Raw genomic sequence first — 23,498 nt, forward strand, 5'->3', positions numbered from 1 at the left:
AGGACTCAGCTCATTTGTTTTTGTAACTTTAGTGTCTAGGACCTAGCCAGGCACTTAGCCCAGTTCTAGCAGAACTATGATGAACACAAGAAAGAAAACGAGGGAAAGAGAAAGAGACAGGTGGGAAGGGGGAGAGAGAGAGAGATAGCAGGTCATGGTTATATTTTAGAATGTTACCATTCTTGCGCTGAGTTTACTTGGCAAATACCTCCAGAGACTGACTTCAGAGATTTCTTTCTTTTTTTTTTTTTTTTTTTTTTTTGTTTTGTCTTTGAGACGGAGTCTCGCTGTGTCACCCAGGCTGGAGTGCAGTGGCGCGATCTCGGCTCACTGCAAGCTCCGCCTCCCGGGTTCCCGCCATTCTCCCGCCTCAGCTCCGAGTAGCTGGGACTACAGGCGCCCACCACCGCGCCCGGCTAGTTTTTTGTATTTTTAGTAGAGACGGGGTTTCACCGTGTTAGCCAGGATGGTCTCGATCTCCTGACCTCGTGATCCACCCGCCTCGGCCTCCCAAAGTGCTGGGATTACAGGCTTGAGCCACCGCGCCCGGCCTTTTTTAAAATTAAACTTTTTAATTTGGGGGTAATTATAAGTTTGCATGCAATTGTAAAAAATAATAGAGAAAACTCATGTATACTTTAACTAGTTTCTCCAAATGGTAAAATATTGCAAAACTATAGCATAATATTACAATCAGGATATTGACATTGATACAGTCAATATAGAAAATATTTCTATCACCACAAGAATCCTACATGTTTTTCTTTTATAGTCATATCCACTTCTGTCCTACACCTCCCTTCCCCATTCTGAACCTCTACCAATCACGAATCTATTCCCCATTTCTACGATTTTGTGATTGTACTAATGTTATAGAAATGGAATTATGAGGTATGTAAGTTTTGAATATTGGCTTTCTTTACTAGACAAAATTCTCTGGAGTTTCATCCATGTGGTTGCACATATCAATAGTTCCTTCTATTTCATTGCCAGTAGTATTCCATAGTACGGATGTACCACAGTGAGTGGATTAACCATTCACACATTGGAGGATACCAAGTTGTTTCCAGTTTGGGATATTGGAATAAAGCTGTTATGAACATTTGCATACAGGTTTTTGTGTGAATATAGGTTTCATTTCTCTAGAATAATGCTCATAAGTGTAATTTCTGGGTCATATAGTAGTTTCATATGTGGGTTTTTTTATTTATATATAATTTACGTAGCACAAAATTTATCCCTTTAAAGTGTACAGTTCGGTTTCTTTTCAGTGTATTCCTAAGATTTTTTACAGCCATCATCACTGTAGAATTTACTACTAAATTCTAGAACATTTTCATTTCTCTAAAAGAATGTCATAACTGTCAGCAGTCACTCTCCATCTTTTCTTCCTCCTACCCTCTTATAGTCACTAATCTACTTTCTGCTTTTGTGAATTTGCATATTCTGGGTATTTCATATAAATGTAATCATACAATATGTGACCCTTGTGTCTGTTTTTTTAATTAACATAATGTTTTCAAACTTTATCCATGTTGTAGGATGAATCTGCACTTTATTTATTTATATAATTAAATAATATCCTATTTAGCAGATACGCCACAGCTTGTTTATCCATTTATCATTTAATAGACACTTTGGTTGTTGGTATACCTTCTGGTGATAATGAATGATGCTGTTATGAACATTCATGTACAAGTTTTTGTGTGAACATATGTTTTGTTTCTTTTGTGTAGATATTTTGGAGTAGAATTGCCATGCTATATGGTGACTCTATGATTAACTTTTTAAGGAACTCTTTTCCAAACTTGAGCAGGCCTTAATCCCAAAGCCCTTGTTTGATCCCTTCTCCTTTCCCTATAAGTCATTTTTTTTGTTGTGTAGTTTTATGTTTTAAATTTAAGTTCATGATTCACTTTGAGTAAATTTTTATATAAAATGTGAGACTTAGTTCAATTTTATTTTATTTATTTATTATTATTATTACTTTTTGCCTATGGATGTTCAATTGCTTCAGCACCATTTCCTGAAAAGGTTATTTTTCCTCCATTAGAGTGATATTGTGCCTTTGCCAAAAATCAGCTGGGCATACTTACATGGGTCTACTTCTGGGTTCTTCTATTTCTAGATTGTTTATTCTGCTGCATTGATCCACATGTCTATTCTGCCAATACTACACAGTCTTGATTAATGTAGGCAGAGCAAGTTTTGAAATAGGATACAGTGATTCCTCCCATTTTATTCTTCTTTTTCAAAATTGTTTTACTACATTTCCTTTGCCTCTCCATGTAAACTTTAAAATAACATTTTCTATATTTATAAAAAACTCCTTGCTGGAATTTTGGTAGGATATCGATCAAATCTATAAATCACTTTGGGAAGAATTGATATATTTATACTATTCTGAGCCTTTAAATCCATGAGCACAGTATGTCTTTCCATTTCCTTAGATTTTATTTAATTTATTTCATTAGTGTTTTGTTTTCTTCAACAAACAAATTCTATACATATTGTATTAGTTTTATACCTATTTATGTCTTTATTTGTTGATTGTAAGTGGGGTTGTATTTTTAATTTTGTTGTCCATGTGTTCATTGCTACCACATAGAAATGCAATTAATTTTTGTGTATTTATCTGCATTTTCTGACCTTTGTAACTGACCAACAGGCTCATCTTACCCACTACCCAGATAGAGCCTATTTATCAAGACAAAGAAATTTCCATAGAGAAAGGGTTTAATACACATAGAGCTCACTAAATGGGAGGCTGGAGGTTTTTCTTTTTTTTGAGACGGAGTCTGGCACTGTTGTCTGGTCTAGAGTACAATGGCACGATCTCAGCTCACTGCAACCTCTGCGTCCTGGGTTCAAGCGATTCCCCTGCTTCAGCCTCCTGAGTAGCTGAGATTACAGGCACTCACCACCATGCCTGGCTAATTTTTTGTATTTTTAGTAGAGATGGGGTTTCACTATGTTGACCAGGCTGGTCTTGAACTCCTGACTTCATGATCTGCCCACCTTGGCCTCCTAAAGTGCTGGGATTATAGGCATGAACCACCGCACTCCGCCGAGTTTTATTATTACTTAAATCATCTTCCCTGAAAGTTCGGAGGCTAGAGTTTTTTAAAGATAGTTTGGTGGGCATGGGGCCAGGGAATGCTGACTGGTTGGATTAGGGATGAAATCATAGAAAGTTGAACTTGTCTTCTTGCCCAGAGTCAGTTCTTGGGTGGGGATCACAGGATCAGATGAGCCAGTTTACTGGTTTGTGTGGCACCAGCTTATCCATCAGAATGCAGGGTCTGAAAGATACCTCAAACACCAATCTTGGGTTTTACAATTGTAATGTTATTCATAGCAGAAATTAGAGAAGTTAGGAATCTTTTGGCCTCTAGTTGCATGACTTCTGAGCCATCATTTCTAATCTTATGGCTACTTTGTTAGTTTCGCCAAGGAAGTCTGGTCCCTAAGGAAGGAGGGGATTTGTCTGTGGAGGGGCTATTATTATCTTTGTTTCAAAGTTAAAGCATAAATTGAATTCTTCCTAAAGTTAGTTCAGCCTATAACCAGGAATGAACAAGGGAAGCTTAGAGGTTAAAGGCAAGATGGAGTCAGTTAAGTAAGATTTCTTTCATGGTCATAATTTTCCTATGTCAGATTTTTCTCAGTGTCATAATTTTTCCAGAGATAGTTTCACCTTGCTGAATTTATTTGTGGTTCTAGGAATTGTTTTGTAGATTATTTGGGACTTTCTACATAGACAAATACAAAACAACTGTGACCAGGAAAGAAAAAAAAAAAAAGGGAGCAAGATGGCTGAATAGAAGCCTGCAGTGATTGGAGCAAATTGGACAGGAACACCAAATTGGACAGCCATCCACTCACACACAAACATCTTCATAAGAAACAAAAAGCAGATGAGCGATCACATTATCTGGTCTAACATCATATTAAGAAAAGAGGCACTGGAGAGTGGAAAAGACAGTCTTTAATTGCTGACATCACCACGCCCCGCCAAGCCCTCCACATGGCATGGAGGGATAATCTGTGTGCTTAGGGGAGGGAGAGTGCAGTGACTGTGGGACTTGCACTGGAAGTTAGTACTGCCCTGTCATAGCAGAAAGAAACGCAGGGCAGAACTCATGTGGTGCACATGGTGGGCGCATTTAGGCCAGCCCTAGCTAGAGCATTTAGGCCCAGTTCTCACCCACCATGAGATAAAGTACCCTGGGTCCCTCCTTGAAGGGAGGGACCCAGTCTTGGCAGGATGTATTACCTACTCACTAAAGAGCCCTTGGGCCTTGAATGAGCATCAGCAGTACTGAGGCAGTACTCACACTGTGGGTCCTGGGGGAGACACAGGGCCTCGCTGGCTTCAGGTGTGACCCAGCACATTCCCAGCTTTAGTGGCCACGGGGAGAAACTCCTGCTAGAGGAAAAGAGAGGAAAGAATAAAGGGGACCAGTCTAGGCCACAAGAACTGCAATTCCTGGGCAAGTCCTGGTGCTCTACTGGGCTCAGAATGAGTGGACTTGGGGTTCACATGACCAAGTGAGATCCAGATTGGGGCAGCCGAGGGAGTGCTTGCATCACCCCTCCCCCAACCCTAGGCAGCACTGCTGGTGGCTCTGGGAGACATTCCTTCCCTCTGTTTGAGGAGAAAAGAGGGGAGAATGAAGAGAACTTTGTTTTGCAATTTGAATACCAGCTCATTCATAGAATAGGGCACCAGGGAGAGTTCTGAGGCCCCGATTCCAGGGCCTAGTTCCTGGATGACGTTTCTAGACACACCCTGGGCCAGAAGAGAACTCATTGACTTGAGGGGAAGGATTCAGTCCTGACAGGATTTATCGCCTACTGAGTAAAGAGCAATTGGGCCTTGAATAAACATCGGCAGTACCCCGGCAGTACTCACTGTGGCCTTAGGGGAGACACAGGGCCATGCTGGCTTCAGGTGTGACCCACACATTCCCAGCTTTAGTGGCCATGGGGAGAGACTCCTGCTTGAGGAAAAGAGAGGAAAGAAAAGGGGACTTTGTCTTGTAGTGTGGACACCAGCTCGGCCGCAGTGAGTTAGAGCACCAGGTGGGCCTCTGGCGTCCCCAGTTCTAGGCCTTTTCTTCTGGATGGCACTTCTAGACCCAATCTGGGCGAGAGGGGAACCCACTGCCATGAAGGGAGAGATACAGGCCTGGCAGCATTCACCACAAGCTGACTGAAGAGCCGTTGGGTCTTGAGTAGCCAAGTAGTACTTACTGTGGGCCTGGAGCGGTGGTGGCTGTGGGAAGAGACTTCTTCTGTATGAGGAAAGGAGAGGGAACAGTAGAAAGGACTTTGTTTCATGGCTTGGGTGCCAGCTCAGTCTCAGTAGAATAGAGCACACCAAGTAGATTCCTAAGATTCCCAGCTCCAGGCCCTGGCTCCCATGCAGCATTTCTGGACCTGCCCTGGACCAAGGAGTAGCTTGTCACCCTGAAGGGAAGGACACAAGCCTGGCTAGATTCATGACCTGCTGACTGAAAATCCCTTGATCCTTCAGTAAATATCAGTGGTAATCAGGCAGTGCTCACTGCAGGCCTTGGATACAACCCAGTGATGTACTTCAGGTCTGACTGAGCACAGTCCCAGTTGTGGGGGCTACAGAGGTGTTTGTGTCACCTCTTCTGCTGTTCCAGGCAGTTCAGCACAGAGATACTCTGTTTGGGAGAAAGTTAGGAAAGAGAACAAGAATACTCTTTTGGATAATACAGGAAATTCTCCCAGATATCAACCAAGATCATCAAGGTGGTACCTCCGCAAGCCTTCAAGAGTCACAGTGCTGCTGGGCATAGGTGTTGCCTACTGCACATATGGCTTCAGTGACCAAAGATTTAAATCACAACACTCAATTCCCTTTGAGTACTTGGAAATCCTTCCCAGGAAGGATGGGTACAAACAAGCCCAGACTGTGAAAACTACAATAAACACCTAAGGATTCAATGCCAGCACCTCAAATAACATCCACAAGCATCAAGAACACCCAGGAAAATATGGCCTTATCAAACAACCTAAGGCACCAATGACTAGTAGAGTGGCAGAGACTTGTGACTTTCAGACAGAGAATTCAAAATAGTTCTTTTGAGAAAGCCCAACAAAAATTCAAGATAACACAGAGGAAGAATTCAGAATCCTGTCAGATAAATTTAACAAAGAAATTAAAATAATTAAAAAGAATCAAGGAGAAATTCTAGAGCTGAGAAATTCAATGGACGTATTAAAGAATGCATCAGAGTCTCTCATGAGCACAACTGATCAAGCAGAAAAAACTAGCAAGTTTGAAGATAGGGTATCTGAAAATACACAGTCAGAGGAGACAAAAGAAAAAAAACAAGAAGAATGAGGCATGCCTATAAGGTCTAGAAAATAGCCTCTAAAGGGCAATAATAAGAGTTATTGGCCCTAAAAGGGAGCTAGAAAGAAAAGTTGTGGTAAAGTTTATTCAAAAGGGTAAAAACAGAGAACTTCCCAAACCTAGAGAAAGATATAATCAGTACAGAAAGAACACCAAGCAGATTTAACCAAAATAAGACTGCCTCAAGACATTTAATACTCAAACTCCCAAAGGTCAAGGATAAAGAAAGGATCCTAAAACATCAAAAGGAGCTCCAATAGGTCTGGCACCACACTTCTCAGTGGAAACCTTTACAGATCAGGAGAGAACAGCATTACATATTAAACATGCTGTAGGGGCAGGGTGTGGTAGCTCATGTCTGTAATCCAGCACTTTGGGAGGCTGTGACGGGTGGATCATGAGGTCAGGAGTTCGAGACAGGCCTGGGCAACATGGTGAAACCCCATCTCCACCAAAAAATACAAAAACTAGCTGGGCATGGTGGTGCACACCTGTAATTCCAGCTACTCAGGAGGCTGAGGCAGGAGGATTGCTTGAACCCGGCAGGTGGAGGTTGCAGTGAGCCGAGTTCACATCACTGCACTCCATTCTGGGTAACAGAGCAAGACTCCATCTCGGGGAAAAAAACAAAACAAAACAAAAAGTGCTGAAGGAAAAAACTTTTACCCTGGAATAGTATATCAAGCAAAAATATCCTTCAAACGTGAAGGTGAAATACTTCCCAGAGAAACAAAGGCTGAGGGATTTCATCAACACCAGACCTGCCCTACAGCAAAAGTCATATATGACAGATACATAGCTAGTATCATATTGAATGGGGAAAAATGAAAATCCTTTCCTCGAGGATCTAGAACAAGACAAGAATGTATGTCCACTTTCACCACTATTATTCAACATGGTATTGGAAGTCCTATCTACAGCAATCAGACTAGAGAAAAAAAAAAATGGTACCCAAATTGGAATGGAAGAAGTTAAATTAGCCTTGTCTGCAGATGATATGATCTTAGATTTGGAAAAATCTAAAGACTCCACCAAAAAATTATTAGAACTAATGAACAAATTCAGTAAAACTATAAGATACAAAACCAACAGACAAAAATCCGTAGCATTTCCATATGCCAACAGTGAACAATCTGAAAAAGAAATCAAGAAAGTAATTACAATAGCTACAAATAAAATAAAATATCCATGAATAAACTTAACCATAGAAGTGAGAGATCTCTATATAATGAAAACTATGAAACATTGGCAAAAGAAATTGAAGAGGGCAGAAAAAAGGGAAAGATATTTCATGTTCATAGACTGAAAGAATCAATACTGTTAGAGTGTGCATACTACCCAAAGCAGTCTACAGATTCGATACAATCCCTATCAAAATACCAATGACATTTTTCACACAAATAGGAAAAATATTTCTAAAATTTATATGAAATAGCAAAAAACTCAGAACAGCCAAAGCTATCCTGAGCAAAAAGAATAAGGAATTGACTGACTTTGAATTATACTACACAGTTATAGTAACCAAAACAGCATAGCATTGGCATAAAAACAGACATATAGACCAATGGAATACAATAAGTAACCCAGAAATGAATCCATACACCTACAGTGAACTCATTTTTGACTAAAGTGTCAAAACCTACAATTAGGAAAGAACAGTCTCTTCAATAAATGGTTCTGGGAAAACTGAAAATTCACATGCAGAAGAATGAAACTAGACTCCTATCTGTTATCATATATAAAAAAAAAATGAAAATAGATTCAAGACTGAAATCTAAGATCTCAAACTATGAAATGACCAAATAAAGCATTTGGGAAACTCTCCAGGACACTGGAGGGGACAAAGATTTTTTGAGTAACACCCCACAAGTACAAGCAACCAAAGCAAAAATGGACAAATAGGATCACGTCAAGTTTAAAAGCTTCAAAAACTCAACAAAGTAAATAACGCACAGAATGGGAGAAAATATTTGCAAACTACACCTCTGACAAGGGATTAATAACCAGAATATAAAAGGAGCTCAAACAACTCTATAGGAAAATTTTAATTATTTGATTAAAAAAATGCACAAAAGATTTGAATATTTTTCCAAAGAAGACACACAAATGGCAAAAAAAAATATGAAAAGGTACTCAACATTGTTGATCATCAGAGAAATGCAAATCAAAACTACAATGAGATATCATCTCTCCACAGTTAAACTGGCTTTTATCAAAAGACAGGCAATAACAAATGCTGGTGAGAGTGTGGAGAAAAGGGAACCCTTGTACACTATTTTTAGAAATGTAAACTAGGAATGTAAATAAAATGTGGTACATAGACACGATGGAGTACTATTCAGCCATAAAAAAGAATGAGATTTTGACATTTGCAATGACATAGATGGAATTGGAAGTCATTATGTTAAGTGAAATAAACCAGGCACAGAAAAGCAAATATCATATGTTCTCATTTGTGGGAGCTAAAAATTTAAAAAGTAGAACTCATGGAGATGGAGAGTAGAAGGATGGTTACCAGAGGCTGTGAAGGGTAATGGGGCAGGGAGGGGGACTTGAGGATAAAGGGGATGATTAATGGGTACAAAATAGAGTTAGAGAGAATGAATAAGATCTACTATGAATATCTGATAACACAACAGGGTGACTACAGTCAACAACAATTTATTGTACATTTAAAAATAAGTAAAAGAATAATTGAATTGTTTGTAACACAAAGAAAGGATGCACGCTTGAGGTGATGAATACTCCAGTTACTTTGATGTTATTATTATGCATTATATGCCTGTATCAAAATATCTCATGTACCCCATAAATATATATTCCTACTATATACCCACAGAAATTAAAAAATAAAAACTGTGAACAGGGGCAGCTTTTCCCCTGATTTTATGCCTTTTATTTCCTTTTCTTTCCTATTTCACTCACTAGAACTTCCAGTATTATGTTGAACAAAAGTGGTGAGAACAAGATCTTTGTCTTGTTCCTAATCTTATGGAGGAAGGATTCAGTCTTTCACAGTTAAATATAATGTTAGATACAGGCTTTTGGCAAATGTTATTAAAATGAAGAAATTTTTCTCTATGCATTTATTTATCATAAATGGGTGTGTAATTGCATCAAATACTTTTCCTGTACGGATTGATAAGATCACATGAATTTTCTTTTTAGCCTCTTAATGTGGTGATTATGTTGACTGATTGTTTAAATATTAAGCCAATCTCAAATTTCTGAAATAAATCCCACTTGTTACTGTATATAATTTTTTTTATATGGCTAAACTCTATTTGTTAATATTTGCTAAGGATTTTCACGTATGTATTCATGAGGGTTATTGGTCTGGAATTTTTTTCTTTCTCTCTCTCTCTCTTTAGAACTGTCTTTGTTTGATTTCAGTATTAGGAGATAACATGGACCAAAAATACAAAACATAACTGGAGCAAATGAATGTACTAGTAGAGGTCAATATGATGATTTGTGGAAATTCAGAAGAATGAATCTGTGAAAAGATGTGTCAGTAGCATCATGGATGATGGAAGGTATTTGCTAAGAGGGGAGGGGAGAGGAGACCATTAAGATAGGGGAAGAACAAGTGTAAGGCACATAGCACCATATTTATTAGATAATGAATAATTTGATGTGTTCAGACATGATAGGAGACCTTTGGTCACATTTTCCTAAAAAGACTGATGCCCAAAACTCATCACATTTTAATAATTTTTCTCTTCTCATGAAAAAGAATAAAACTTGCAACCTGTTACTAGTAAGTGTATTTAACCAAGATCTGTATGTTCATTTCCAAAAAAAAAAAAAAAAAAAAAAATCATATGTACCCTAACAAACGGATATGTGTTGCATTCTTCCTATGATAGTTTCTCTCTGTGCAAAGGTTGTCCCAGCTTATTGCTTTCTGTTGCTATGACAGAGTCGAGGTAATTACCCACAAAAATACTTCCTATAATACAATCAAGTTATGATTGGATGTCATCACAGTCAGTCATGTATTTCCAAGGAGGTGCTAAATAAAGGGTCACTACACTTGACCTGGCTGAAACACACATCTGGTTTGGGACAAAACTTCTAGTGTGTGGAGGTAGGGTCCAGTAGGCTCAGGCATTTGAAAATTAAAAGAAAATAATTCTCAACCACAAAGAGCTGAAACCTGGCTTTATCTGAATATTCATTACAAAACATTTTAGATAGCAGCAAGCAACTAAAGGAATAAAACATTTGGATTGATCTCTAAGTGCCTCAGGCCTCCTAATACCTCTTCACTGCTTATTAATTCTGGTTCAGAGAGAGGAGTTAACCTTGATTTTTGGCAAATGCCTGAAAGTTCATTGCATTGGATGTGTGAGAGAGAAGTTATGTATCAGGGCTGTCATTTAGGTGAGAATCAGATTACAAAGGTGAGAATCAGATTACAAAGGATCTCACATACTATTTGAAACATTAGGACTTTATCTTTTAAGAGATGAAAACTAGAAAAAAGATTGTAGATTGACTAAGGCAGTGGATGGATTGTAGAAGAAAAAGCTGGAGGTAAGGCTAATTAGTTTATTGAAATCATTCAGGCAAGCAAGAAGAGTATCATTCTGTGGCCGATGGAGAGACAATTAATTTAAGAGGACACCTTCTTCTTTCACCTCCTGCACAGATGACAACAAGCTATACACAGGCCTTTTTTTCTCCACATCTTGAGGTTTGACTTTCTCTTCATGAGTGTACTGAAAGTGAAAGTAACAATCCCAAACCCTATCACTTAAATAACTGAATATTTATGACTTTTAATTCAAAGGACAAGCCATTAAAACACTAATGTGGGCTATAGGTAAGATAGGAGCATCAGCTTAATGGATTCCCAAGGTTTCTCTGAACACTCCTGTTTCATTCCATGCTGCATGGAGATTCTGAATCCTCCAGTGGACATCAGAATTGGGAAGAACAGCAGAGGCTAGTGTTCTGCTAGTTAGTGACACAAGAAGCTCTTGGCTCTGACTCTGGCAACTCTAAGAGGATTTTTTCTTAGGTCATTTTATAGTTTCTGTAGAACTGGAAGACAGCCCCTCAAGGTAGCTTCTGGATACCTTTTCATTAGTCAGCCTAACTATATGATATAGTTTCTCCTCATATCTCTGGAGAAAGAGGAGAAATAAGCTATTTGTTAGTCCTTAGGGAGCAGAAGAAGTGAAGGGTTAGCAGCTGCCATTGCAACACGAGTGGCTATCACTGATGGTATATGAAATAGCAGAAAGCTGAGATTATAGACTTTGCCCAGAGAACAGAAAAGTCGAAGGAACTCAACATTTCTCAATGGTTTGTTTTAATATCCTATTCTTTTCAAATTCAGAACCAAGGTTATCTCCCTGGATGTAGAGAATTCCTTATAACAAAGGTAGAGTATGATATGGTTTGGCTCTGTGTCTCTACCGAAACCCCATCTTGAATTGTGATCCCCAGGTATCCAGGGAGGGACCTGGCAGGAAGTGACTGGATCATAGGAATGGTTTCCCCATGCTAGTCCCATGATAGTGAGTGAGTTTTCATGAGAGCTGATGGTTTTAAAAGTGTTTGGCAGTTCTTGCTTCACTCTTCTCTCTCTCCTGCCAACATGTAAGATGTGCCTTGTTTCCCCTTCACCTTCTGCCATGATTGAAAGTTTTCTGAGGCCTCCCCAGCCATGCAAAACTGTGAGTCAATTAAACCTCTTTCCTTTATAAATTACCCAGTCTCAGGTAGTATCTTTATAGCAGTGTGAAAATGGACTAATACAGCGTATCATGTCATTAAAATAGCAAATTCCAAGCATACTCATTTATACAAAATAAAAATGTCCAATATGACTGAGGTTAGTCATTAAAATAAATATTTAGATGGTGATGCTATTTAATGAAATTAGAATATAGAGATCTCTAATGGGGATTTAAATCAGAGGGTCTCAGGCTTTGTTGCTTACTTCAATAGTCACTAGCCACAGAGAACCATTGAAATTGAAATTTAAACAAATACAACTAAAAATTTAGTTCAACATACAAGCCACATTTCAAGTACTCAGTAGCTGTGGGTGGCTAGTGGCTACTGTATTGCACAGTGCAAAAAAAAACCAAACCTTCCACTATTATAGAAATTTCTATTTGAACCAGAAAGTCCTACTGGTCTAGAGCTCAGGAAATCAGACAAATCTACAGATAAAGATTTGGGAGTTAACTGAGTGTTTGGAAGGTAGGTGAATTTATTAATAAGGATGAAGGGTCCTAGGAATAATTTGTCACAAAAAAACCCTAGAACAAAAATCTGAGATACTTCAGCTTTGAGGAAAACAGAGAAACAGGAATCCATAAAAGATGAGTCAGAAGCAAGTGATCAGAGAGGAAGAAGAACGAGAGAACATTTGATTCCTAGGTCACAAGAGAGTGTCAGGAAAGGGACCAGAAGGCTTGAGAGGTCAAGTAAGAGAGGACTAAGAAGAGGTCAGAGAATTTGGTAGTGGGAGATCATTGGTGACTCTTGCAGAATATTTGCAACAGCAAGGTGGGACTTGAGCCAAACTTTTATAAAGGAGAGAAAAATGGTGAGGAAATACATCCAGTGTAGCATTCTCTTTCAAAAAGTTTTACAGTAAAATGGGATGGGAGTGTGAACGCAACAATAAAGGGCAATGACTTGAGAGAAAAGTAGGGTCAAGTAAGAAAGTTTTCTTAGGAGGAGAGAGGCTTAAATGTATTTGTAAATTTAAGAGAGGAAGTTGTGAAAGAGAAGTTAAAAATATCAGAAAAATAAATGATGAATGAATGCCTGAGGAAGTGATGGGAATTAGGATCAAAAGCACAGTTGGAGAAGTTAACCTTGGGAAGGAAGAGGAAAAATTCTCTTTGAGGTTAGAGACATGAAAGTTTGAAAGTGGGGGAGAAGTTCATGACTGAGATGACTTGGATTTTTACTACATTTACTGAATATTCAAGCCTGAAGATTCAAATTTATGCAGGGCTGGAAAATGCCTTTGGTTGTCCATTTAAGCAAGGTCTGACAGTCCGGCAGGGAGCCATCAGCTCTCTAACAATGGACATAAATTTTGAGGACATCTCATTAATACCTGAAAGCTATTGATCTCTCTGTCCACCATAAAAGATGTGGCCTCATTAACATTTCATGGCTTCCACTATCAGAGATTTAAACAGCACAGATTGGGGCAAAAGATATATGTATATATAGCCTAAAAAAGGAAAAGAAAAATTAAGAGAAACCAAACACTCAATTAGAGATACTGTGTAAGTGTGTAGGATTGTGACTGTCAAGAGATCCTCCAGATGCAACAGCTGCTTGATTACAAATCACGAGTGTAACTAGCTCTTCTTAATGTGTAGAGAGGTTAAATATGGAAACAGAATCACAAAATTGCCCATGAGAAATTAGTCAGGCAGGAAGTGCTAACCTCCTTAGCCAGCAATGCTGAGTCCATTCTGGAAACCCAAGTCATTATCTTCTTCACTGCCTGAAATTTGGTTTCCACCTTTGTTGCTCAACTAATACTACAGATCCAAAGGTCACCAGTGACTGGCTAATGGTCAAATTCAGTAATCTTTTCTCATTTTCTCAAGTTTTTTGCTACTCTAGATACCATTAAATGCCAGTCTTTTTTGAAATCTGTCCAGTGGTTTCTATCAGGCTATGATACCCTGTTTTGTGACAGTTCTATTTTCTCTCTTTTCTTGTAATTGTGGATATTCTCCAAGGCCAGGGTTTATCTTCTGCCTTTTCAAATTTGCCTCTAAGACAAAGTATGAAGTAGGGACAGAGATTGAACAGAGCTGGCTTAACAGCACTCAGGAGGAACAGCAACATGAGGCCCAGGTAGACAATATGACAAAGCATCTAACAATTAGCTTTATTTTGTTAAGGGTAACAGAATAAGTACTTTAGGCCTTGCAGGGACTAGTCTCTGTTGCAACTAATATAGTGCCATTATAGTGTAAAAGAAAGCACCCATAGATCTATGTAAACAGATGAAAATGGTTGTATTCTAATAAAATTTTACTTATAAAAACAAGCAGCACCCCATGCACTGAACTCTGCTGATCCCTGAATAAATGAAGGCTGAATAAGGAGGAAAAATTAAATCCAATGCATAATGCCTACAATCAGGGGCCACAAGTGTATTGAGTGGATTCTGACCCAGATAGAGAATAATGGCTAGAATTGGAGAAATTTTCTGAGAGTCTGCCAGGTAGCTAAGGCTGGAACTCCTTTTCTAGGTGTAAAAAGAACCACTGGAGGCACCAAGTTAGTTAAGAACATGCCTCTTATAGAAATGCGTCTATCCCAACGTCTTCAGCTTTGGGTAAATCTGACCCCATGCTGCATGGTGCAATGGTTAGATCTCTGCATATGGAGTAGGGCTGGAGTCTATGCCGCTCACATATGACCATGTAGAAATTAATTCAGTCTTCTAAGCTTCAGTTGCCTAACATGCAATGAAGACCTCCTGAAAGGAGCTTTTAAAGTGGTTAGAAGAGCCAGTGTGGGCAAAAGTTCTACCATAGATCCTAGAATGTAGCGGTCCCTAAGTAAATGCTGTTTGTTTCTATTTTATAAGGTTCTTAGGTGGTTAAAATAGTAAAAGCAGTTTAAGAAACCAGTTTGGCAAATAGGGAAGCTGCATACAGATGCCAGTTATCATTCTAATTTGTATGCTAAGCTGATCTGAGCTCTCCCCTAAGCTCCAGGACCTTAGCTCAATTTGTCATAACAGCCTGTCACCTCTCATCACTCCAATCCAGCCTTCAAAACCATGGGAATTGAGCCTTGTCTCATGATATGTTCTCAATTAATGTCTGTTAAATAAAACAGATGCCTGCCACTGTCCTGTCAATAACCCTCAAAGACCTTCCAATTCCATAACCATCATTCAGCTTTAAGCATTGGGAGCTTGTTCTAGATGAAGCTAGAGGTTGAAGTTTGGGCTTGTCTTTCCAGGAACACTACTCCCCACTTAGGTCAGAGATCCTCTTCCCTTCATTCTAACATCAACCCCTAATCTCCCTCACTGCTCTCAACAGGCTGGGCCTGGAAATATTGTTTTCCCAAAACAATACAAGTACATGTCACTGTAGACCTCCCTTCCCTGTATCTTAGGATGTGCCAATAATTTAATGTTATGAGTTCAAGCTTTGAGGTAAGTCAGCTGATGTTAAATCCAAGTTCTGCTCCTTACTACATGGGCTGCCATAAACAGTTGTCTTAACTTTTCCATGCCTTGATTGCCAAATCTGGTAAATGACTATAAATAATAGAAGGATTGTTATTCTTCTATTATTTATAATAGAGATCATTTATGAAAAATACTTAGAAGTGTATCTGATTGTGAGAACTTAAATGTTAGCTATTACATTAAGTCAGATTAAGATATCTTTTGTTTCTGACTTCTGTTGTTATAGCAGAAATAAGGGAAAACTTAAGAGGAAATCCTATGGGAATTTAAAGCAAGACACACAAAAGTACATATACAAAATCAAAATTATCCAGAATCTACAAGGAACTTAAACAAATGTACAGGAAAAAAATACATCAAAAAGTGGGCAAAGGATATAAACAGACGCTTCTCAAAAGGAGACATTTATGCAGCCAAGAAACATGAAAAGAAGCTCATCGCTGGTCATTAGAGAAATGCAAATCAAAACCACAGTGAGATATCTCACACCACTCAGAATGGTGATTATTAAAAAGTCAGGAAACAATAGATGCTGGCAAGGCTGTGAAGAAATAGGAACACTTTTACACTGTTAGTGGGAGTGCAAATTAGTTTAACCATTGTGGAAGACAAGTGTGGCAATTCCTCAAGGATCTAGAACCAGAAATACCATTTGACCCAGCAATCCCATTACTGGGTATATACCCAAAGGATTGTAAATCATTCTACTGTAAAGACACATGCACATGTATGTTTTATTGCGGCACTGTTTCACAATAGAAAGACTTGGAACCAATCAAAAATGTCCCATCAGTGATAGACTGGATAAAGAAAATGTGGCAACATATATACCATGAAATACTTTTACTTCAGTCATAAAAAGAGAATGAGATAATGTCCTTTGCAGGGACATGATGAAGCTGGAAACCATCTTCTCAGCAAACTAACACAGGAACAGAAAACCAAACATTGCATGTTCTCACTCATAAGTGGGAGTCAAACAATGAGAACACGTAGACACAGGGAAGGGAATAACAACACATACCAGGGCCTGTCCGAGGGTGGGGGGCAAGGGGAGGGAGAGCATTAGGACACAAACCTAATGCACGTGGGGCTTAAAACCTAGATTATGGGTTGATAGGTGCAGCAAACCACCATGGCACACGTATACCTATGTAACAAACTTGCACATTCTGCACAGGTATCCCGGAACTTAAAGAATAATAAAATAAATTTTAAGTACTCCTCCCCCCAAAAAACCAAAGTTATCCATAATGCTGTTAGCCAAAAACTTAAAAGAACACATATTGCTAATATTTTGACATATTCATTTCTGGGTTTTCTCTATGTATATAAACATACATACCTTTTGAAACATGTATATTTAGTTGGTCCTTTCTGATAACCTGCTCTTATCTTTTTTCAGGTAGTAAATATCTTGCAAAAAATTTAATTTTAAAATGTTTATATTTATTTTACCATTCTTTTACAATGTAATTTTGTTTTAATTTTTTAATTTTTTAATTTCAACAGGTTTTTGGGAAACAGGTGATGTTTGGTTACATGAATAAGTTCTTTAGTGGTGATTTCTGAGATTTTGGTGCACTCATCACCTAAGCAGTCTTCTACATAGTCTTATAAAAGCAGTCTTATATATAGTCTTTTATCCCTCACCTACCTACACTCTTTCTCCTGAGTCCTGAATCCATTGTATCGTTTTTACGCCTTTGCATCCTCATAGCGTAGCTCCCCTCTTAGGAGTGAGAACATACAATGTTTGGTTTTCCACTCCTGAGTTACTTCACTTACAATAATGGTCTCCAATTCCACCCAGGTTGCTGTGAATTATTTCATTCATTTGTATGGCTGAGTAGTATTCCATGGTGTGTGTGTGTGTGTGTGTGTGTGTGTGTGTGTGTGTGTGGGTGGGTGGGTGTAGCCCTGCATACACATTTCTTTAGTCACTCATTGATTGATGGGCATTTGGGCTGTTTCCATATTTTTGCAATTGTAAATTGTGCTACTATAAACATGTGTGTGCAAGTATCTTTTTTGAATGATGACTTATTTTCCTCTGGGTAGATACCCAGAAGTGGGATTGCTGGATCAAATGGTAGACCTAGTTTTAGTTTTTTAAGAAATCTCCATACTGTTTTCCATGGTGGTTGTACTAGTTTACATCACCACCAGCAGTGTAAAGTATTCCCTTTTCACCACATCCACAGCAACATCTATTTTTTTAATTTTTTGATTATGGCCATTCTTGCAGGAGTAAGGTGGTATTGCATTGTGGTTTTGATTTGCATTTCCCTGATCATTTGTAATGTTAAACATTTTTTCATACATTTGTTGGCCATTTGTATATATTCTTTTGAGAATCATCTTTTCATGTCCTTAGCCCACTTTTTGATGGGATTGTTTGTTTCGTTCTTGATGACTTTACAACCTAATTTTGAAAGTTATCCTAACCATAATCCCACAATCTATATCAGTTACTTAAATAGTATCCTGAGTTATGATTTTTTTGAAAAGAACAGCGAGCAATTAAAAGCATTGCTTCTATTTTCCCTAAAAGTTGAAATCTTTGCCATTGCAATTATTTTAAGCATTGTGGTCAAAATGTGAAGAGACAATGAACATCAAAATGCCCTTGTATGTTTCATTCTCTCCTTCACTGCCTTCTCAGACTTTGAGGTTATAGCCTTTTTCTGTCCTCTGACAGGCATTATGCAAGCTAAGTTAAGCTCTGAGTCCGGATCTGTGTGTGAAATGAGCTCTGTAAAGAAAAATGTCAAATATCTCGGTGGTATGTCTTTGTTATTAACAGAGCCGTGCAAAACCCATGTGGAGTGACTTCCTTATAACACTTGCTTAACTGCAAATATTCTTTGTCAAAGCTTCAAGATGACACGAATCTGTAGTTTTAAACTTGCTAATGATTTAGAGAACATACACTAGGTTCATTCTGCCAATGTCATGTTTTCCCTTTTCTAAAAATGTCTTGAGGGTGTGGGAACAGATAAGTTCATTTAATTTGTAAAACCTGTTAGGTTTTATTTCATTCTATTTTAATAAACATTGTTGAGTGCCTCCTACTTGCCAGGCACTCACTGGGTAATGTGAGGAGGAAGGAAAAATGCAAAGATAAATGAGACGGGTCTCTCTGCCCTTGAAGAATTTAAAATCTACTAGAAAGCAGTAAGACATATGAACAAATAACTCTAATGAAGGCAGAATAAAATAGGGCTAAACAAAAGAACGTACATTGTACTGAGTGGCTGCAAAGGAATGAAGAAAAATGTTTAACCCAGAAGAGGTCATATTAGAGCTAAGCCTTGAAGAATGTCTAGGATTTTAATATGGAGAAGTGAAAGAAAAAGGCAGCAAAACCATTACTGAGTTCCTGCGAGGCATTTTAACTTCTGAATCCGGGATTGCACTAAAGGCATCTGTGTATCTTACTGTATTTAATCCAAAACAAAAAACAAAAAAAACCACTTTGACTAGGTATTATTATCACTTTTTCATTGATGAGAAATCCTAGTAATCTAGTTAAGGTTATGCCTATAAATAATTGAACAAACCTGCACGTTATGCACATGTACCCTAGAACTTAAAGTATAATAATAAAAAATAATAATAATAATAATTGAACTGAGACTTGGCCTAAGGCCGATTGTAAGTGAGACAAAACAAGGGCCCGTTAGGGGCTTGTTGCCTCTCCTACCCACCACAAGCATGGAAATAAAGGAAAATCTTGAGTTGCTTCCCGGGAAATTTCAGGCACCTAGCTATCTCTGAGAAGTAAATGAGCAATCTGATAAGCAAGAAGTTAATGACAGCCAAGGAAGTTAGAGGCACAAGATTTTTGGTTCCATATAGGAAGCAAAGATGACATTTTAACATATGTCTCTATGTCTCCGACTTGTTTTTCAGAAACACATACCCCCACCAAATGGATTGGCTAGCAGGTAGACCTCAGATAAGGGGAGCTAAGGACTGAACTCTGCTGTTCTGTTCTTGGTTCTAAATTTCTCCGTGAGAGGCCTGGGAGAAGTCACGCTCACAGACCAAACCTTAACTTGCCTTTCTGGTGACCCCAAGTATTTGGACAAACCTTTGCTTTTTTAACCAGTTGCAAATCATGGAATCTTTGAATCCACCTATGACTGTAACACTGCCCCCCCCCCTCCTGCCCACTTCAAGGCATACCACCTTTTAGACCAAACCAACGTATAACCTCCATATATTGATTTACAATTTTGCCTGTAACTTCTGCTTTCCTGAAATTTACCTCTGCCTTTAAAAACTCTTGATTGTAAGCCATCAAGAAGGCCAAATCTCAAGTGGGAGCTGCCTGATTTTCCTTGTTCAGTGCCCTGCAAATAAACGTCGTCCTTTCTCCCTCTGGAAAAGCTCTGTGCGGATGCTTGGCTTTTACTGCGCTGGTCAAGGAGACCTCAATATGGTTCAGTAACATAAGTCTGCCTTGAAATTTCTAGACTAAGAACAACACAAGAATGAGCAGAGAAGTGCAAAAATGCATGCTGGGTTCAGAAAATGGCTTACAGTGTCTGGCACATAGATGGTCAGAAAATTATGTCTTAAAAAAATATTTTGGTAGCTACAGCATCTCTTATCCTAAGAAAGGAAGAAAGAATGTATATATTTCAGGCTAGTAACAACTACAAAAACAAAAAGACCCAAATCTCAGGGGCATTTTATGTATATGCATAAAAGTTTAATTCTTGTTCATGAAGATCCACTGCAGGTCCAGTGGCTCTCTAGGGAAGTCCCCTGCTAAGCAGGGGCATGGGAATTTGTACAGCTGTTAGCATCTTACAGCTACATTATCTTCAGCATCTATAACATTTAAAACAGAGGCAGCCATAGAAGGAGAGGACACAAGCAACTCACTTTACTTGATCTTCTGTGCTGTGTCCCTTGAGTCACACACATCACATCTGCTTTTAGGCCCCTGGTCAGGTGTAGTAACAGGGGCCACCCTAAAATAATGCTGTCTTTCTATATATGACCCATGAAGGAATTTGAATATTTTACTCCAAAATACATTTATTTGACATATTTTGAGGTGGCTGCCTAGAGAGCCAGCCAACAGAAGTAACCCTGAAAAGCTCTTTTGTGGGTAAGATTTGCACCTGTAGAAAATCTGCATTGATGCAACCAGGCCTTCCACTGTCTGGATCTAGGACACATTAACTGGGAGTCTGGTACCTTTACAGATGTGAAAGAAACATTTACCATCTATTTCTCAGATGACTGCCACCTGTGAGGTTTCATTTAGACAACCAGACCAACTTTGCTAGCCAAGTCTCCTCTTCTGTGTCTCCTGCTGTCCTGCCACTATAACCTGATTTACCACCATACTTGTTTTGAACCATGCCCTAAGCCTCCATTATTTCTGTAACCTCAGGATTCAATATAACCTTCTGAATCCCAATGAGGAGTTGAGTAACCACTCTGATTCTTCCCGCATATGGGTTAACACATTTGTATGCCTTTTCTTAGATTAAATTTGTTATTTTTTTGTGTGACTTGATTTTTCAGCAAAACTTCAGAGGGTAAAAGGGAAGTTTTTCCATTGGCTTCTAGAAATACTAGGAGGTGGAAAATGAAAAGGAATTTGGTGACCATAAAGCATGGTTTCTGGCACACAAGGCAATTACATTTAGGATGTATGTAAATTTATAAATTTTATATCTAATATATACATTTATATATTATATGTAATATATACATACACTGGTATTTATGTATTATAATATATACATATATACATGTGTTAATATATATTATATGATATAGGAATATTACATATATTTGTAGTATATGTAATATATAATAAAAATATAAATTAATATATAAATGAATGGGAGCAAAGGGAAGTTGAGAGAGTTTATGTCTTTTTTTCCTCTTTTATTGATCTATTTTACATGTTTATGGAGTACATGTGAATGTTTGTTACACGCATAGTATGTGTAATGATAAAGTCAGGATATTTGGGGGTATCCATCACCTTAAGTGTTTATCATTTTTATGTGCTGGTATTAATATCATTTCAAGTCCTTTCTTGCAGGTACTTTGAAATATACGTGACATTGTTGCTAAATATAGTCACTTTAGTCTAATATCAAACATTAGAATGTATTTCTTCTATCTAACTGTATGCTTGCATTCATAACCAACCTTTCTTAATTCCCCGCTCTGCCCCCAACCTTCCCAGTCTCTGGTATCTATTGCTGTGTTCTCTATGTCCATGAGATCAAGTTTTTTAGCTCCCTCCTGTTCACTTATATAGAACTTAAGTGTTCTCACTTGAACATACAGTATTTGTCTTTTTGTACCTTGCTCATTTCCTTTAACAAAATAACCTCCAGTTCCATCCACACTGGTGAAAAAACAGGATTTTATTCTTTTTTATAGCTGAATAGTTTTCCATGGTTTATCTATGCCACATTTTCTTTATCCATTGATTCCGTATCTTTGCTGTTGTGAATAGTGCTGCGTTAAACATGTGAATGTAGGTATCCCTTTGATATATTTATTTGTTTTCCTTTGGATAGATATGCAGTAGTAGAATTTCTGGATTGCATAGTAGTTCTATTTTTAGTTTTTTGAGAAATTACCATACCATTTGTATTAGTCCATTCTCACACTACCATAAAGGAATACCTGAGACTGGATAATTAATAAATAAGAGGTTTAATTGGCTCATGGTTCCACAGCCTGAAAAGGAAGCATGGCTGGGAGGCCTCATGATGGCAGAAGGCAAAGGGGAAGGGGGGACATCTTCACAGAACAGGAGGACGAGAAAGTGGGGAGGTGCCACATATTTTTAAACTACTAAATCTCATGAGCACTCACTATCATGAGAGCAGCACAAGTGGGAAATCACCTCCCACCAGGCCTCACCTCCAACATTGGGGATTCCAATTTGACGTGACATTTGAGCAAGTACACAGGCCCAAACCATGTCATCATTTTCCACACTGGTTGTATTATTTCACATTCTTACCAACCATGTGTAAGAGTTAGCTTTTCTTCACATCCTTGCCCACATCTGTTATTTTTTGTCTATTTAATTATAGCCATTATAACTGGGATGAAATGATACCTTTTGTTGTTGTTGTTGTTGTTGTTGTTGTTGTTGTTGTTTGAGATGGAGTCTTGCTCTGTCTCCCAGCCTGGAGTGCAGTGGTGCAATCTTGGCTCACTACAACTTTCACCTCCTGGATTCAAGCGATTCTCCTCCTTCAGCCTCCCAAGTAGCTGGGATTACAGGCACCTGCCATCAAGCCCGGCTAATTTTTGTATCTTTAGTAGAGACGGGGTTTCACCATGCTGTCCAGGTTGGTCTTGAGCTCTGACCTCAGGTGGTCTGCCTGCCTTGGCCTCTCAAAGTGTTAGGATTACAGGCGTGAGCCACCCTGCCCGGCCCTTATTGTGGTTTTGATGTGCATCTCCCTGATGATTAGTGATGCTGAGCATTTTTTCTATACCTGTTGGTCATTTGTATATCTTCTTTTCAGAAATGTCTCTTCATGTCCTTTGCCCAATTTTTAGCAGGATTATTTGTGATTTTTTTGTTGTTGTTGTTTTAATGCTTGCTCCACAAATTTTACTTTGTTTTGAAAGGATTAAACTGAATTTTCTTTTCTTTTTTTTTTTTTTCTTTAAGTTCTAGGGTACACATACACAACGTGCAGATTTGATAAATAGGTATACATGTGCCATGTTGGTTTGCTGCACTCATCAACTTATTTACATTAGCTATTTCTCCTAATCCTATCCTTCCCCCAGCCCCCTACTCTCTGATAGGCCCCAATGTGTGATGTTCCCCGCCCTGTGTCCAAGTGATCTCATTGTTCATTTCCCACCTATGAGTGAGAACATGCGGTGTTT

This window comes from Rhinopithecus bieti, unplaced genomic scaffold (assembly GCF_001698545.2).
Source record: "Rhinopithecus bieti isolate Rb0 unplaced genomic scaffold, ASM169854v2 scaffold_11964, whole genome shotgun sequence".
Taxonomy (NCBI): Eukaryota; Metazoa; Chordata; class Mammalia; order Primates; family Cercopithecidae; genus Rhinopithecus; species Rhinopithecus bieti.